Below are 15,332 nucleotides of genomic sequence, written 5' to 3'. Positions count from 1 at the left end.
TTGATTTAGGATGTTTCCAAATAGAAAAAGAATATTAGTTGAAAAACTAGTGAAATCTGAACTAAATCTGAAGTTAAGCTGATAGTAATGTACCAGCGCTGGTTTCTTAGTGTATGTAAGACTTTAACAGTAACAGAACTAGATGAAGAGAACCATATTCAATATTTTGTAATACTGTGTAAGGGAAAATAATCTGGAAAAAAGATAAAGATAAATATCTGAATCACTCTGCTGTATATTTGAAACTAACACAACACTGTAAATCAATTCTACTTCAATAAAAGTAAAGTTAAATTGAAATTTTTTTAAAAAAGAATATATGAGAAAAGTATCTCAAAATCCTACTTGTTGCTGTTGTTCAGTTACTAAGTTTTCTGACTCTTTGCAACCCCATGGACTGCAGCACACCAGGTTCCCCTGCTGTCCTTCACTATCTCCTGGAGAAAGCTCAAATTCATGTCCAAAACCCTATACAAATGTTATAATTATCACTATGCTTTGTGTTTATATGATTTTCAACTTTATTCATGAGATATAATCATCTGGAATATTTTCATATTCTACATTTATTATAACTTAACGTGAACAAAATGTCAACACAATGAAGTAATTTTCAAATGCTAATTTTCATAGTTTGCCAAATATACAATAAAAATATACCAACTTTAATGTTACCATTTTATTTTACCTGTTCTAACAACTATAAGAGAACAATGAATTTAGCTAAAAATAATTACAGATTCATTTCTCTAATATAAAGTACTCAACTTCTAAAATCTATGTAGAGCAAGTAATAAGCTCAGAAATACCGATATGTAATTGCTTTTTAAGTAATAATTTGTTTTCAATTTGGTTCAGAGTAATGTGAAAGACTAAATTATATTATTTTAATGGCTGTTAGGTAAAACTCTCAGTATCAGAATTAGGTTAGGAAACGGAAACACAGTCATAGAAAAAACAAAAATAAACCTTTAAAAGTACTGGACCTTAAACTCTACAATTATTCCATAAACCACAAGAAGACTATAAAGTTACTGAAGATTATCAATACCATTTATAATATTTATATAGACAGTTGTACTGTGTTACTGCAACATTTTTAAGTATATATTTTACTCTAAGGCTTTCTTTTTATAACCAAGAAATAAATGCATATACATCCATCTTAAGAAAAAAGAGAACTAGATGAGGTGATATACAAGTACTTGTTTTAGTCTACCAACAATAAATGCTGGAAAGGGTGCAGAGAAAAAGGAACCCTCTTATACTGTTGGTGGGAATGCAAACTAGTACAGCCACTATGGAGAACAGTGTGAAGATTCCTTAAAAAATTGGAAATAGAGCTGCCATATGACCCAGCAATCCCACTGCTGGGCATACACACCGAGGAAACCAGAATTGAAAGAGACACGCGTACCCCAGTGTTCACTGCAGCACTGTTTACAATAGCCAGGACAAGGAAGCAACCTAGATGCCCATCAGCAGATGAATGGATAAGAAAGCTGTGGTACATATACACATGGAGTATTACTCAGCTATTAAAAAGAATACGTATGAATCAGTTCTAATGAGGTGGATGAAACTGGAGCCTATTATACAGAGTGAAATAAGTCAGAAAGAAAAACACCAGTATATTAACGCATATATATGGAATTTAGAAAGACGGTAAAGAAGACTCTATATGTGAGAGAGCAAAAGAGACACAGATGTAAAGATCAGACTTTTGGACTCTGGGAGAAGGCAAGGGTGGGATGATTTGAGAGAAAAGCATTGAAATATGTATATTATCATATGTGAAATAGATGCATGAGACAGGGTGCTCAGGGCTGATGCACTGGGATGACCCTGAGGGATGGGATGGGGAGGGAGGTTGGAGGGAGGGTCAGGATGGGGAACACATGTACACCCATGGCTGACTCATGTGAATGCATGGCAAAAACCACCACAATATTGTAAAGTAATTAGCCTCCAATTAAAATAAATTAGAAAAAGAAGTACCCATTTTGCATCTTTTCTGTGAATCTAAAATTATTCCAAAATTTAATTTTTTTTAATTTTAAAAAAGAGAACTTACAGGGGTAGTACAAATTGAGGTATAACCACATTAATGAAAAGATTTTCTTTGAATTAAAAAAACAAACAGCTTTATTAGTTTTTCTCAAAAGTGAGCGCTTTTTAAACTTTTTTTCCCATGCCACGTGGCTTGCAGGACTTCAGCGCCCCCACCAGGGACTGAACTGCGGCCTTCAGCAGTAGAAGTACAGAGTCCTAACCACTGGATCACTAGGGAATTCCTTAAAAAACTGCTTTTTTTAACTTTGATGTTTTTCAACATTTTCAGGTTTACTTGGTAAAGACTATCAGTTACCAAATGGAACGAGTTTTTTCAGCAGGATCCACCTACAAACATGTATAGATATGATTTATGGCTTAAAACCCAAACTGGCTAATGCCAAGATAACCTGACTTCTGACATCAGCTGGTCTGGCCAATATAGACCCGAATGCTATGTGACTATGGAATAACTAACCTTCATTAGAGCAACTCAGCACTATTTTCCTAAGTGTAAAGTGTGTGTATTTTTGGACCTAGCTATCAAGAATTCCTCATTAGTAGATAATAACACAAGTATAAAAAGATATGTATACAAGGGTATTCATTTTATAGCACTACTTAATATAACAAAAACTTGAAACATAAATAATGATACACACAGATCCTGGCATACTACACAGTCATTCAAATGATGATGTAGGTTTATATTAATTGACACAGAAATATATCCACGTGAGAAAAAATAAGCGTAAGTACATGTGGGAGTGAAATCACATAATCCCACTACGTAAGACTATGCACATAAGCTATGCATATGTATGCTCACACTGAGAGATACCTAGGATAGGAGCAAAGATGAAGGCGGAGATACTCTGTTTCTTCATATCTTTCTGTCATCCTTAAATAATTCTGGATAAGCTTGTATAATTCTTTAGAAAAATAATAAACTATTCTTCTTAACACTATAGAAGCAATTTGCTTCACACTCAAGTAAGACACTAAGTACCCAAATACGTAATTTTAAAAAAATGACCTCCTGTTCATGACTGAAAATGGTAAAATATTTGTTACTGAACTTACTGTAAACAATTGCCCTAGAAAGCTGAGAAATAGTTCTATTATGAAAACATCCAACATTAGCCAAGGACTCTAGACTGTCAATGTTAACTGCAACATTAGCTATATAATTTTAGCTTATAGACATTACAGACACATCTCAGTATTATTATGCTTAGCTAGAGCTAAATTACAGTTATAAATATCAAGTTATTTCACACAGATTCTACTTACAAATAGACATGTATTGTTTATAGTGTTTATACCTTAGCTTAGATCCGTCAATAGATTTTTTTTACACAAGCAACAAAATCTGTCCTGTTGCCAAGGATTTATGCTTCCATACCAATGAACTGGAGAGCTGCAAGAGAACTTACAACATAGTCAATATTCTCTATTATATGAGAAATGAAGAAAAATGAGGCTTTAAAATGTTAAATGGTTCCTGTAAGGTCAACAGCTAGTTGATGGCATAGCTTGGTCTATTACCCAGATTCTGGTCCTAAGGGTCAAAATGAATTATTTCTACATACTCATTAGGACTCAGGCTTCCCTGGTAGCTCAGATAGTAAAAAATCTGCCTGAAATGCAGAACCGGGTTCAATCACTGGGTTGGAAAGATCCCCCGGAGAAGGGAATGGATGGACCCACTCCAGTATTCTTGCTTGGAGAATTCCCTGGACAGAGGAGCCTGGTGGGCTGTAGTCCATGGTTTGCAAAGAGTTGGACATGACTGAGCAACTAACATTTTCACACACACACCCATTAGGACAGTGAAGATAAAAAATACAATTTCAAGTGTGAGCAAAGACGTAGACCAAACAAGACTTTCGTATGTTACTGGTGGAGGTACAGAAGGGCATACTCTCTCTGGAAAACAGTTTGGCAGTTTGCTACAAAGTTAAACACACACACCTATCATCAAGCAATCCCACTCCTAGGTATTTACTCTAGAGAAATGAGAATTTATATTCACCCAAAACTAGAAAACAATCCAAATGCCCTTTAAGAATGAATGAACAATCTGTGGTGTACCCACACAATGGGATATTGAAGGTGACGGTGAAGTCGCTCAGTTGTGTCCGACTCTTTGCGACCCCGTGGACTGTAACCTACTAGGCTTCTCCGTCCATGGGATTCCCCAGGCAAGAATACTGGAGTGGATTGCCATTTCCTTCTCCAGGGGATCTTCCCAACCCAGGGATCGAACCCAGGTCTCCCTCATTGGAGGCAGACGCTTTAACCTCTGAGCCGCCTATTACTTGGTGATAAAAGGAACAAACTGTTGATAACCAGAAAACCTGGATGAATCTCATAGGCGTCATGCTAAGTGGAGGAAGACAGTCTCAAAAGGCTACATACTGACTGATCCTACTTACACAGCACTTTCCAAAAGAGAACACTATAGAGATGGTCAACAGATCAACGGTTGCCAGAGTGGCGGGTGGAGGAGAGTACCAATGCAAAGGGATTACAGGGAAGAGTCTGGAGTGACGGACTTGTTCTGTACCCTGACGTGGTGGTGGTAACATGAATACAAAGAACTGACACAAAGGTACTGATACGAAGAACTGTACACATGCCAAAATATCAATTTACTGTATGTTATTTAAAAAATAAAACAGGGACGCCCCTGGTGGTCCGGTGGTTAGGTCTTCAGGCTTCCACTGTAGGGGGCACAGATTTGATCCCTGATCGGGGAACTAGGATCCTGCACACTACACGGCATGGCCAAAATATCTTTTTTAAAATAACAATTGAACAAAATTACTTACATAGTCTCTGGCTTCTAAAAGCCAGAAATATTTATGGATTTTTAATTTTAAAACTAATTTTTCAATTACCAAAATAAAATCATTTGATGGGTCTTTTCCTACAAAATCTCAACACCAAGAAAAGAATACATTCACTTTGGCAAGTTACATAACCCCTCTCTGTCTTAATTTCCTTGTTGAAAAATGAGGATAATAATACCTACCTCAAAGGGTTACATGAGGATTAAATGGTACATAAAGAAAGAAAAATACAGACATATTCACAGTATACATAACTTTGGGTATGGAAATGAAAGACAACTCCAATCAAGTAACTTTAAAGTTTTGTCCTTCCATTGAACCAGGTTCTGATGATTGCTTTTCTGACAGAGCTATCTCTGAAATATAGTCCAAGCCCACAGTCTGATTTTCACACAGAGGTAAAAATTCACTATTGAGTCCTTGATGTATTTTTATTCTACAACCATTTTACACAAGTACATTGATATTTAAACCACACTTTGTGCTAAAGGTTATGCTGTATATATTTATTACATTTGTATAAGTTTATATGTATTTGTATATATTTCTTAGTCCACTCAATTCTAGCTAACAATGAATAAACAGGTAGCCAGTGCTTGACTGTACGTGTGTGTGTACTAAGCAAGAGTAGGTGTCCCATCTTTTAGAAGAACATAGTTTAAATGCTAGGCAAAATGAGAATCCAATTTTAACCTTTCCAGAGTTTCATCTTTAAGAATTAACTCTCTTTATGCAATAACTGGGCTTCCCTGGTGAGGTTGAATGGTAAAGAATCCTCCTGCCAATGCAGGAGATGCAGGTTCAATTACTGAGTCAGGAAGATCCCCTGGGGAAGGAACTGGCAACCCACTCCAGTATTCTTGCTGGGGAAATCTCACAGAGGAACCTGTCTGTGGGTTACAGTCCATGAGGTTTCAAAAGAGTCAGACACAACTTAACGACTAAACAACAATAATGCAATAACTAAGGTCATAAATATGATGATTTCCTTCATGCCACGTTTCTTAACACTTCAAACTCACACCATTAAGCACAGCTTTTCAATTCATCACTCCCCCCATCCCCATTTACTCCAGTAAGCATTTGTTTAGCATCAACTTCAAGAAAATACTTTTTGTTAAGTTCTATTTAGGGCAGTGATTTTCAAACTGTCTGTCCCAACCCAATTTTTACAAGTGAAACAGTGTAAAATAACAGACTGTCTCACAGATGGTAAGGCTAGCACTGTTTCTGGAGCTTTGTTTCAGTTGTAGGTGGTGGAACACATATGAGGGAATACACGTGGGCATGCATATACTGCTTTTCTTTGTGGATCATGATCCAAAAGTTTGAGAAACAGTGTTACAGAGAATTAAATAAACACCAGTTCTAGCTTTAGAAGAGTCCAACCCTGCAACAGCTGGCTCCTGTGGAATGTCTTTAGGACTCTCTGTACCACCTGACCTTAGAGACACAAGACATCTTTAAAGAAAAAAAAATCTAACTTTCCATTTGAGGTGATGAAAAGTTTGAGGAGTTTCTGAAAGGCAGAAAAAACTACCTTTTGGATGCAGTTTTAATTCCTGACAAGTTGGAATGGATGCTGCTAAGTGTATATGCTGCTTACCACAATCTGACAGGAGGCAACTAGCCATTTGAAATTATATAATTTTTAATTAGAAAAATTATTTAGTATACACATGCAAGGATCAAAAAATTTAAGTACAGAAGAGAATATAGTGAATACAGCAGCATTACTCATGACAGCTACACCAGAAACAATTCAAATGTCCATTAATGGTAGAAAGTGAAAGTGAAGTGAAGTCACTCAGTCGTGTCTGACTCTTTGCAACCCCATGGACTGTAGCCTACCAGGCTCCTCCATCCATGGGATTTTCCAGGCAAGAATACTGGAGTGGGTTGCCATTCCTTCTCCAATTAATAGAAGAATGGAGAAATAAATTACAACGTATGTATACAATGAAATATTATTTGAGAATAAATGAAGCATTGTTACACACAATATGAGTGAATCTTATAAGCCATACTCAAATGAGTACATACTGTATTACACTTAAATATGGCTTAGAGATTTTTCACAATAATATATAGCTTCTTCATTCTTTTTTGTAGCCATATAAGATTTACTCAATTACATGAATATACATTAACTTATTTATCCAATTCTTACTGTAAGGATTTAAGATTTTCCTAAACACTTACTGAGTTAATTTAAATGCCTTTGTATGCCTAGTGCGTATACCTGGTATGCTGAAGAAAACTGAAGAGCTCAGGATGCTTCAGGCAAGGTTAAGTTCAAACTCTTGTTCAAACTCATTCATGTCTGACTCTTTGAGACCCGATGGACTGCAGCACACCAGGCTTCCCAGTCATTCACCATCTCCTGGAGTTTCCCCAAACTCATGTCCATTGAGTTGGTGATGCCAATCAATCATCTCATCTTCTGTTGTCCCCTTCTCTGCCTGCCTTCAATCTTTCCCATCATTAGGGTCTTTTCCAATGAGTTGGCTCTTTGAGTCAGATAGCCACAAGTATTGGAGCATCAGCTTCAGCAACAGTCCTTCCAATGAATATTCAGGGTTGATTTCCTTTAGGATTGACTAGTTTGGTCTCCTTGCTGTCCAAGGGACTCTCAAAAGTCTTCTCTAGCACCACAGTTTGAAGGCATCAATTCTTTGGCACTCAGCCTTCCTTATGGTCCAGCTCTCACATTCATACATGACTACTGGAAAAACCATAGCTTTGACTATACAGATCTTTAGGCACAGTAATATCTCTGCTTTTTTTAAGATGCTGTCTACGTTTGTTATTGTTTTTCTTCCAAGGAGCAAGTGGCTTTTAATTTTATGGCTACAGTCACTATCTGCAGTGATTTTGGAGCCCAAAAAATAAAGTCTGTCACTGTTTCCATTGCTTCCGCATCTGTTTGCCATGAAGTTGTGGGACCAGATGCCATGATCTTAATTTTTTGAATGTTGTTTTAAGCTAGCCTTTTCCCTCTCTTCTTTCACCTTCATCAAGAGGCTCTTCAATCTCTTTAATTCCTCTTTGCTTTCTGCCATAAGGGTGCTGTCATCTGCATATCTGAGGTTATTGATATTTCTCCCCTCATTCTTGATTCCAGCTTATGATTCATTCAGCCAGGCATTTCGCATGGTACATGAGCCGTGAACTTCCAGATGTTCAAGCTGGTTTTAGAAAAGGCAGAGGAACCAGAGATCAAAAGGCCAACATTCGCTGGATCATGGAAGAAGCAAGAGAGTTCCAGAAAAACATCTATTTCTGCTTTATTGACTATGCCAAAGCCTTTGACTGTGTGGATCACAATAAACTGTGGAAAATTCTGAAAGAGATGGGAATACCAGACTACCTGACCTGCCTCTTGAGAAACCTATATGCAGGTCAGGAAGCAGCAGTTAGAACTGGACATGGAACAACAGACTGGTTCCAAATAGGGAAATGAGTACATCAAGACTGTATATTGTCACCCTGCTTATTTAACTTCTATGCAGAGTACATCATGAGAAATGCTGGGCTGGAAGAAGCACAAGCTGGAATCAAGATTGCCAGGAGAAATATCAATAACCTCAGATATGCAGATGACACCACCCTTATGGCAGAGAGTGAAGAGGAACTAAAAGCCTCTTGATGAAAGTGAAAGAGGAGAGTGAAAAAGTTGGCTTAAAGCTTAACATTCAGAAAACGAAGATCATGGCAACTGGTCCCATCACTTCATGGGAAATAGATGGGGAAACAGTGGAAACAGTGTCAAGACTTTATTTTGGGGGGCTCCAAAGTCACTGCAGATGGTGACTGCAGCCATGAAATTAAAAGACGCTTACTCCTTGGAAGGAAAGTTATGACCAACCTAGATAGCATATTCAAAAGCAGAGATATTACTTTGCCAACAAAGGTCCATCTAGTCAAGGCTATGGTTTTTCCCGTGGTCCTGTATGGATGTGAGAGTTGGACTGTGAAGAAAGCTGAGCACTGAAGAACTGGGTAATGCTTTTGAACTGTGGTGTTGGAGAAGACTCTTGAGAGTCCCTTGGACTGCAAGGAGATCCAACCAGTCCATCCTCAAGGAGACCAGTTCTGGGTGTTCTTTGGCAGGACTGATGCTAAAGCTGAAACTCCAGTACTTTGGCCACCTCATGCAAAGAGTTGACTCATTGGAAAAGACCCTGATCCTGGGAGGGATTGGGGGTAGGAGGAGAAGGGGACAGAGGATGATACGGCTGGATGGCATCACCGGCTGGATGGCATCACCGACTCGATGCACATGAGTTTGGGTGAACTCCGGGAGTTGGTGTAGGACAGGGAAGTCTGGCGTGCTGCGATTCATGGGGTCGCAAAGAGTCAGACACGACTGAGCGACTGAACTGACTGACTGAACTGACTCTGCATGTAAGTTAAATAAGCAAGTTGGTAATATACAGCCTTGACATACTCCTTTCCCAGTTTTGAATCAACCTATTTTTCCATGTCTAGTTCTAACTGTTGCTTCTTGACCTGCATATAGGTTTCTCAAGAGGTAAGGTGGTCTTATATTCCCATTTCTTTAAGAATTTTCCAGTTTGTTGTGATCTACACAGTCAAATGCTTTAGTGTAGTCAATGAAGCAGAAGTAAGATGTTTTTCTGGAATTCTCTTGCTTTTTCTATGATCCAGTGGATGTTGGCAATTTGATCTCTGATTCTTCTGCCTTTTCTAAATCCAGCTTGTACATCTGGAATTTCTTGGTTCACAAACTGCTGAAGCCTAGCTTAAAGGATTTTGAGCATTATTTTTCTTGCATGTGAAATGAGTGCAATTCTGTGGCAGTTTGAACATTCTTTGGCCTTGCCCTTCTTTGAGACTAGAATGAAAAATGACCTTTTGCAGTCCTGTGGCCACAGCTGAGTTTTCCAAATTTGCTGGCATACTGAGTGCAGCACTTTAAGACCATCATCTTTGAGGATTTTAAATAATTCAGCTGGAGTTTCATCACCTCCACTATCTTTGTAGTGATGCTTCCAAAGGCCCACATGACTTCACACTCCAGGATGTCTAGCTCTAGGTGAGTGATCACACCATTGTGGTTATCCATGTCATTAAGATCTTTTTTGTTCAAACTGCAGCTCTTAGTATATTAATATAGGAAAAGTCCATGGGCAGCTGAGACATAGTTTTAAGAGGAACCGGGGGAAAAAAACAGATTTATCTACAAAACTGAAGTCACAAATGCTCTCCTTGCCACCCCCTCAAGAAACAAAACAGTATTTTACTGTATTATTTTTTGCATTTCAATATTTATAGGCCACTGATATTATTCTAGATATATTAAAATGATATATTCAAAAGGGTAAAAACAATTTATAAGGGCCTAGTTATAAATCTCATTTTATAGCTCATATAGTATAATTAAGAAGTTATATGCTGGGACTTTCCTGGTGGTCCAGTGGTTAAGAATTCGCCTGCCAATGCAGGGGACACAAGTTTAATCCCTGGTCCAGGAAGATCCCACATGCTGTGGAGCAACTAAGCCTGTGACCCACAATTACTGAAACCCCTGTGCCTACAGCCTTTGCTCCCCGAAAGAAATCACCACAGTGTGAATCCCATGCACCGCAACTCTAGAGCAGTCCCTGCTCAACGCAACTAGAGAAAGCCCATGAGCAGCAACTAAGACCCAGCAGAGCAAAAAATAAACAAAAAATGTTTAAAAGATTATTTAGAAAAAGAAGTTATATTCCACTGAATCCCCCAAACTGAATCTAAATCACAAAGCTGAAAAGTATAAATGTGTTGAAGATTATATTCTACATTAGCACTGAAGTCAAAAGGAATCACCCACACTGCCTATTTTGGTGAAGTCCAAGTAGAGTCACAAGTCTCTAATACCATGGTCTTTACATCCAAGGTAAAGACCAAAAATCATGCTCAGGAGCCATTCTTTGCATGATTTCCATTCTTATCCTCTTCCAGCAATCCCTTCTCACCACACACTGACTGGCCTATCAAGAAACTGACAAAAGCAACAAGCCATCTACTGAGCCATCTGACTCCAGTAAACTAGACAGAAAAAAAAAAAAAAAGCACCACTTTCAAAAAAAAAGTTTACTTGGCAAAATGTACCACAGTTGAGAAAAAATTATGTTAACTCAATCATCTAAACCTTATTTAGTCGGTGGGTTCACATAGCATAAATGCTGCAGTTATACATTCTGGCCAAGACTAAGTTTTTTTCAAGTGTTCTGCAAAGTCTAACTTTGCCAACTCCTCTTTATCAGCAATCCAATGCTAGTAACTGATTCCACTGATGGGCAAGCCCCTAGGTGGCTCAACAATAAAAGAAAATAAGGCTTAGCAGATTCCCTTGAGCTATTTCCTAATGCATTACTGATGTGCCTACCTTATCTGAAAAGTCTCTAGGTTATGGACTTATCACAGTGATATTCTGCAAAAATGACAGAATAATTCTACAGAACTCAAGAAACTCTATTTTAAAAGTTCTGTGTATTGAATAAAACTGTATACGTGTCCTGAATCTACTTTTCAAAGTAACCAGACTCTTATGTTTATGTATGTGAAATCACTCAGTCATGTCTGACTCTTTGAGACCCCATGGACTGTAGCCTACCAGGCTCCTCCATCCGTCCATGGGATTTTCCAGGCAAGAGTCTGGAGCGGGTTGCCATTAAAAAAAAATAATGTACCATAAACTTGCCTTTTTGACTAAAAACAATGCTGGGAACTATATACACAACCTAAAGGTATAGGTCTAAAGTGGAGAGCTGATCAAATTTGACAGGTAAGGGATCTTACTTTTCTTTCCTTCACCCATCAAAGCAAAAATGCCTTAGGCACTCAAACTTATAGCCCCAATAATAGTTTATGATCAAAACCTCAGAAGAGCAATGAGAATTTTTTAAGAAAAACATGTTCATAAGTGTTTTCAAATATCAAAGATAACTGCTAAATAAACAAAGAGATTAACTAAAATAAGCACTGGATGTCTTCACTGATTCCATCAAGCACTTTATGACTTGCATTACCATGAAAATTTACACAAGGCTTTGCACGTGATTCAACTCTGGACACAGAACTCATTGAGCTACATTAGTGTCCTAAAACACCCCTTTCACCACGTAAGCTCTGAAAAGGCTTAAAACAAGCACAGCCTGTGGGTAACACTGTTGAATTTGGAGCTAAGTTTTATTGTCTCCACCAAGTTCAGCCAGCCATAGAGCAACAAATCAAAGTTCCAACAAGCACAGTGCACCTGCAAGACTTAGGTACGCACCAAGTTAAATATTTGCAATTTTTTCATCTCAAATCAGCACAAATTAAAGTATGCAGATCACAGCACCAGACTTCTAAATCCTGTAAGCCAAAATGATCTGCAGTTTCACTCCCACATCACTTCTGTCCTACCATTGAGTCCTCAATGTGTATATGTGCCTGTCTTCCAGAAGTTCATATATATTATCTCTAATATCATAACAAACCCCACTCTTCTGGCGAGGAAACTGAGGCTATAGAGAGGTCAAGGTGACTAGTCCAATGCTGTAAAGACAGTGGAGCTTTATTCAAATCTAGTTCTGCCTGGCTCCAAAGAACCATCTCCCTGATCCTCCCTCAGCTAAAGTCACTAACTCCAACACCAACTCACTTTTATTAAAATCAATTCTGCTTATCAAAATCATTTTATCAAAATGCTGTCTGAAATGATGACAATAGATGAGAAACACATCATACCTAAAACGGTAGCATAAGACTCAGGAATTCCTGGCGAGGAAATGCAGTCACCTCCTTTAGTTCCAAAGGCTATGATTCAAAATACGAGAGAATCCAGTTCAGTTCTTTTTTGCTTTTGGTTGTCTCTCAACTGACTTTTTAGAACAAGGGAAATGAAACTCAAGAGTATATTCACATTTTGGTGAAATCTTCTGAAACTCTTGAGAAAAGGGTGATTTGTTTTTAAACAGTTCACTTTTACAAGTTTGCTTCTTCAAAAGGCTTCAGACATTCAAAAACAAAATCACATCAGCAGCATTACTAATCAACTTTTTTCTACAGACTTGAATAAGTATTTTCTTACCACACTACAAGATTACTTCCCATACTGAGAGCAGAAATGGAAACAGCTCTGGGTGTCACGCATCAGATCTTGAGGCCACAGTTGCAGAAAGTAGGTGCTGTTTCCCTTGAGTAGAAGCTGCTGATCTGAAACCTCCTAAGGGAAGGGTGTCTGAAGAAGAGCGTTGAAAAAACTACAGCAAGCTGTTTGTGTTAATGAGAGTGAGCAGCCAGCACCACGACTCCATGTTTCACTGCTATGCAATTGTTTTCCAGCTTCCAAGCTCTGAATTTGGCAGAGAGAATGCTGTCCTCACAGCCATATGAGTTATATGATCAGCTGCTTTGTGGTGTGTGGGTGTTTACCTAGGTAAGCGACTGGTTAGAAGAGGTTCTGTGATGTTAAATCAAGGAAGCACAGTGTCCCCTGAGATTTTAATGATTTGTCACATACTACACTGAAAAAGAAAAGTAACATATTTGCAATTTTGAAATTCCCTGGGCTTAGGATATGCAAATAATTTCTGACAGTAAAACTTTAGGCACGACATGAAAAAAAAACAACATAACCTGCAATATAAGCCACCTCAATCCTGTTTATTAGATAATAAAAATGCAATATTTGCAATCTCAGCATACTTTCAAATTTCATAGGATATACTGCCTAATTATTAGAATAAATGCTATTCTTCAGGTGAATGAAACAGGTTTTATGCAAGATTCCAAGGCTCCCTTGCCATCCAAAATGCTGTTAATACCATAAATTCCTTAGCCTCTCAGAAACTCCAAAATATCAAAAATATGAAAGTCCTAAAGGATTTTGTAAGCAAAAAATATTATCAGAATTACAAGCTCCTGGAGAGCTGGGGACCTGTTTCTTTTATCTCACTGCCCATCATAACACTATCACACACTGTCTCCTGACTGAGATATGGTCAAAAGGCAAAGGCTGAGGGCAGGGTGATTTAAACAAGAATAGTTGATATTTATCCCCTGCTTATTGTAGAATGGTGCAACATTCATACCTAGTTCTAGATTTTAAACATGGAGACTGAATTTCCTTATTATAATTAAAATCCTTCCATTAAAACAAAATTTAAAAATGGATGATTCTGATGGTAACATCACTCTGAAAAAAAGACATGAAATCACATTTAATAAAGTTGAAAAATCTTCACAGAGCAGGTACTCTACCATGGGAAAGATAAGGCCTTCTTTTAAGAGATCAGATCAACCTCAAACAACACAAAATGATTCCAGATAGGCATTAGAAAACAGACCACTGATTCTCCTGTTGAAATCTTCTACACTTAGAAGATAATGCCAGGCACATTTAGACACATTTAAACAAGTTATTCTGACTCCAGTTTTAACTTTTTCTGAAATTCTCACATACATTTCTTTACTGTAAGACAGGGGAAATGATACCTTACAAATACCTAACTCACTGTAATCAAAGAACAAAACACGAGGATACATATTTCATCTAGTTTGTTGGTTACTGCTCAGGACCAAAGTAATGACAATCCTCAAGAAAGAAAGCAAAACACAAAACTCAAAGTCCTTTCAATACAGATTTTAACCTCAGGGCCCAGGACCAGGCTCAAGATGACTGTATTTGCATACAAAATTATGAGTGTCTATTTCCCCTGGAAGAGGGTCCTAAAGGCTTCCATGAATCCAAAGAGAGGTTAGGAACCACTAAAACAGACATGTTCAGAATTCCGAAAACACATCAGTGTACATTTTCAACAAAAACCCACTCCAGTGTTCTTGCCTGGAGAATCCCAGGGACGGGGGAGGCTGGTGGGCTGCCGTCTATGGGGTCGCAAAGAGTCGGACAGGACTGAAGCGACTTAGCAGCAGCAGCATACTAAAGGCAATATCTATCTGAATATATGTGCACAGTCCTGATACAAACATCCCAGATGCCTGCCAGCCCTATCACAGTACAGCTCACCACTCTCAAATCAGCCCTATATGGGAACACAACCAGCATTCAGTGCACACACTCTCACACGCCAACCACAGCAGCTCTTCATTCCCTAAGCACACACATGTTGTCAACAAAGCATGTGCTATTTGCCATTCCCAGAACAATACGGACCATGCCGTCTCTGGAAAAGAAAAGAAAAAAATCGTCCCAAAATATTATCCTATATATTTACTATGCCTTGACTACAGATGTTAAACACTTCAACCAAATAAACGAAATTTTTTTAAAAAATGAAATTCCCACACACCATACGTAATTAACTGGTGGGGGGCAACCCATCACTCAGGTACTACTGGGGATCCACGGGAGATGTAATGTATATAGGGGAAACACTGGAAAGATGATACCTGAACACAGAGGCAACCTGA

The 15,332-nt window shown here is 38.2% G+C and overlaps 1 protein-coding gene across 3 annotated transcripts in view; it reads right to left on the bottom strand.

Annotated features, from left to right (window-relative positions):
• Positions 1–15,332, bottom strand: part of ZNF652 (zinc finger protein 652) — a 66,015-nt gene that overhangs the window by 49,450 nt on the left and 1,233 nt on the right. The window lies entirely within an intron of this gene.

Source organism: Capra hircus, chromosome 19, assembly GCF_001704415.2.
Source record: "Capra hircus breed San Clemente chromosome 19, ASM170441v1, whole genome shotgun sequence".
Lineage (NCBI taxonomy): Eukaryota > Metazoa > Chordata > Mammalia > Artiodactyla > Bovidae > Capra > Capra hircus.
The sequence above is the reverse complement of the archived record's forward strand: the minus strand, read 5'-3'. Positions and strand labels throughout refer to the sequence as shown.